Genomic DNA, 4,529 nt, shown 5'->3' with positions numbered 1-4,529 from the left:
AAGTTTTCCCCATTGCTTTATCAAAATTTCATATCTAATTGGGTAGCTTTGCTTGTTTCTTACTTGGCTTGCACTTGGTCTCAATTGAGACATGTGTATTCTTACTATTTTCGTTTCAGAAATTTAAAGCCAAGGTCAAATTCTGTTGAGAAATCCGATGCTAATATAATATCTTATCCAAATACATCGGAGATAGGGTGTAAAACACAATGCATAGCCGAATGGGGAGATTCTATATCTGAACCATTCGTTTGCTTACTTCCAAAGCCGTTCGTACACCAAGATCGGCTAAAAAACAAAATGTATACCTTCGATTCAAACATGTGCGATCAAATCTTTGATTTGTTGTTGAAAAATAATTACATTATAATTCTTGATCACCATGTCAAGACATCTATCCAAGGATGAATTTATTGTAAGTTGCATGATTCGTTCAAGCATAGTATTGAGGATTTTAACATGTTTCGTCAAATAGTTAAATCGGTCATTGATAAAGGACGATTGAAATTTGTTGAGACACCAAGAGATGACGAGTCCATTCCAATTGGTCCCAATGGTAAAAGGTTTTTGCATTGGCTGCTTCAAGCCGATTCATTTAAAGAGAAGGTAAAAACTGCAGGTGATGGGATCAAGCTTTCAAGTGAAATTACTGAAGAGCATAATGAACATAATCTTGAGGGCGAGAATTCCATCGAAGTTACAATGGAGACTCCAAGGACTGGGGGGTAACAAGAAAATCCAAAGATCGGTGCAAGCACAACCAAAGAAAATAAAGGCCGACGTAAGCACAACGATAAAAAGCCGAAAGTCACTTTCGCGCAACTATTGAAAATATATCAGAAGATAAGTGAGGAGAACAGTGCTTATCGTCCAAGTAACGCAAAGGCATCAAGATCGCCCCATAGGCGCAAATCCAAGGATTTGTATTGGCAAAATGAGAATTCTAATGCGGTATATCCGTATCCATATTTTGTGCCGCCAATGCCAATGCCATGGATACCTTCCTATGATCATGTAAATCCATATCCATCATGGGACAGGTATGATACAAGGGCGCATTCTTCATCTTATTTTATATCATCTCACAAACATTATGCAGCTCCAAAAAGATCAATATTTGAACAATCACATATCAAAGACAACTTCAATCATACGGAATCGGTCCGGAGCTCAATGAACAAGAATGAGGTGGTCAAGCAAGTCTACCGCGTCAAACAAGATGGTCGTAAGAGTGCCACTTCAGATATGATCTCAGATGAAAAAGAGCCAAGTAAAGTGTCGAGATTGGCTACAAAAGGCAATAAGGCAAATCAATCAAGTGCCAAATCTGAAGGGAAGAAGTTGAGAGTGCACAAGGCAAAACAAGAACTGCCATTACTTCAAACAAAATCGCAGCCGGGGCGCCCACTCGGCGTATCATATTGGCAAAAGAAGAAGTTGCAAAAGCTTAGTGCACAAGAAGTTGAAAAGAGAAACATGGCATGAGTTCCCAAAGGAAGTATTCAAAATAAGAATTATGTGCAATCTTCCTTTACAAGGAGTGAGGCAAATGTGAAGAAGGAAAAGAGTGAAAACTATGAAGGACCAAGCCGAAGGTTTCAACATCTTCGGTCCACACATTATCCATTTTCTTCAACAATGCCGTTGATGCCTATGCCATGGAATTTCTCATCAGGTATGATTGGTTACCCTCAATGGGCTTATTTTAAACCATGGATGCAATATAATTTCTTACATCATGAAAGGGTATTACCAAATCATCATATGTTTGATTAGCTTTACTTTTGTTGCTAATCCAAATGGCCGATATATACTTATCGTCCTAAGCACATAAAATGGCCGATGGAGTGTTGACATCGTCCTTAGGAAAAGCATCATGCAAGTTATTTTTCGGCACACAACTTTGCCGAAAAACAGGAGGGCATGTGTTGACACCAGATTTTGGCACGGCGAAGAACTTAATTAAGATGGCCTCAAATGGAGAAGTGCTCAAAGTGATAAAGTTCCATAATGTCGAAAGGAAAAACTTTGATATTTGGGCCATAGTCATCCGGTCTCATCTCTAAGGCCGAAGTTGTGTTCGAAGTACTCAGATTTTGTATTCAGAACACTATTCAGCTGATTACGCCCCCAAGATGGCCTCGCATGGGAAAAGTTTCAACTGCAAAGTTCTTCGTCTCGTCGAAACAAACGATTTTGATATAAGAATCGTCCCCATCCAAGGTCGTATGCGAAAGTTATAGGCAAAATCATGCGATGCAGCAGTGTTTGGCCGGATGATCCGGTCCGGGGCCCGGATCATCCGGGAAATTGAAGCACCGAAAATAACAAAAGGTTTATGATGTAGCCGGATGATCTGGGTCCAATCCCAGATGATCCGGGTGGAGGCCGGACAATCCGGATAGAAGTCCGGACGTCCAGACACTTTTTTTACTATATACTTTAGAAAACGGCCCGAAACACCATCAAGATGGCCTCGGATCAAAAAGTGTTCAACATGAAAGTTGTGCGTCTCGTCGAGGCGGTTGATTTTGATATAAAAAACATTCTAATCCGATGTCGTATGTGGATCCTAGAGCCAAAACAGTGAGCTGCTATCAGAAAATTGGGCTAGGCCGGATCATCCGGGCCTAGAGCCGGACATCCAGGTCGAAGGTCGTGAGAAGTCCGAATTTGGTTAGATTTTGATGATTTGGACGGCAAGGCAAGTTTTTTTCTTGTACGAGAAGTCCATCCGCCTCTTATATAGATAAAAGGTGACGGCCTATTGAACAACAACTCACAATCGAACAAATCTATCTATATCTTTTACCTTACTTTTCCTTCTCCCTTGTTCTTCTTCCTCGTTCTTCGTTCGTTCTTCTTCATTGCAGGGCGGCGAACCTCGAGGCCCTAGGGGCGGTCAGGCCGACCTAGGGCAGCCCATAGCCGTTGCGCGCCCTGAAGGGGTCCATCCCGGGCGTGTGGGGTTTCGGGTCCTCAAAAGCACCCGCTGGATTGCTTGCGTACCGCGCTTCCGGACGGGTCTCCTTCGACATGAGCTACGGTGCATCACCCTCGGCGTTGGAGGTACACGGTGACGTGTTCATGTGCGAACACACCGACCTGCCCCTGCCCCACGAGCAAATTTTCAGAGACGAGCCGACGCCTAGAGAGCCGCCACTGGGAGCGTAGAGCCACGAGAGGGGACACCATCATCATCAGAGGAGTTCATCTCATCAACGGCAAGAGCCCAGAAACGGGAACCAATCGGCGGCCGTGAGGCAGCCGGCCGCCGCACTGAGGCCACCACGCCAACAGAGGATGGGGAGGAGGGGGAGGGGGCGACGAGGGGAGGAGATCCGCCGGAGTGGCACCAGAAGGGGCCGGAGACGCCCGGGTCGGGGAGGAGGAAGGGGAGGCGCCATCTCCAAAGTCATGTTCTGCCTCCTCTCACAACCGTTGTGAACCTATAATTACCTGCTCGTGGAACCTCCCATCCGAAGTCCTCCCTGTTAACAGCCGATTACAGTGGGGAAATTCAGAGGAAGGTGGGGAACAGGGGACGGAGGAGAACAGTAACTCACGGAATCCTGGCTAGCCTTCCTTATGTGATAACTTAGTCCTGGGCAATCACACGTAACCAAGTGGAGCCAGCTGGTCAACGCTGGACCTTTTGCACTTACCCCCTGCCGTTTCTCGAATTTAGGTGATATCTCCTTCGATGACGACGCTAGCCACTGATCAACTGACTAGACTTAGTGTGCTAGCCACTGATCGACTGACTAGACTTGGTGCGCCGGGCATGGAGGACATGACGGCGACGCTGGCGAGGGCTGGACGGGCTGCTGGCGATGGCAAGGGAGCTAGAGGCGTGTGTCAACGGCGATCAGGGCGTGCCGGGCGTTGCTAGGGAGCTCTGCGTCGAGCTGGCCGCGTTCGTCGATCGTGCCGTGCGCTTCGCTGACAACAGCCCACGCGGAGGCAATGCCGGCCGTCGGGTGCGCGTGAACGACCGGCTGAGGAGCGGCAGGAAGGTGGCGGCGGTGAGGGTGCAGGTCCGGGTGTCGTTGATGCAGGATTTGGGCCCGCTTGACGACGAGCTTAGTTGGCGGAAGTACGGCTGGAAGGACATCCTCGGCGCCACGTACCCGAGGGCCTACTTCTGGTGCACGCATCGGCACACGCAGGGCTGCCAGGCCACCAAGCAGATGTAACACAGCGCGCACACCTATGCCCAGGCTACCGCGTTCCTGGCTGGCATGGACCAGCATCCGCCTGATTCCTTCGGCTAGGAATAGCAGAACTCGCCGGCTGCGACACCAGAAGGGATTCAGTAGCCGGCAGAGCCTGTCACCCCGCCCTTGTTCCCCTCCTCGCCGGTGAGCTCCTGGTGCCAGCTTAGCGGTGGCTACCGCTATGCCGCCGGCAGCAGCCTCGGGGCTGACATGCAGTTCGACGAGCTGTACGTGAACCTGTCCGAGTTTTTCTGAACAAAGGTTCAGAACCTGTAGGTGCAGCGGCCACTATCATACTGTATTTGTACTAAT

At 48.3% G+C, this 4,529-nt stretch overlaps 1 pseudogene; it reads left to right on the top strand.

Annotated features, from left to right (window-relative positions):
* The first annotated feature begins 3,784 nt into the window (after positions 1 to 3,784).
* On the top strand, positions 3,785 to 4,196 carry LOC123081989 (transcription factor WRKY19-like; annotated as a pseudogene).
* The last annotated feature ends 333 nt before the right edge of the window (positions 4,197 to 4,529 follow it).

The sequence above is a fragment of the Triticum aestivum genome, chromosome 4A, assembly GCF_018294505.1.
Source record: "Triticum aestivum cultivar Chinese Spring chromosome 4A, IWGSC CS RefSeq v2.1, whole genome shotgun sequence".
Lineage (NCBI taxonomy): Eukaryota > Viridiplantae > Streptophyta > Magnoliopsida > Poales > Poaceae > Triticum > Triticum aestivum.
This window is presented reverse-complemented; position numbering and strand designations above follow the sequence as displayed.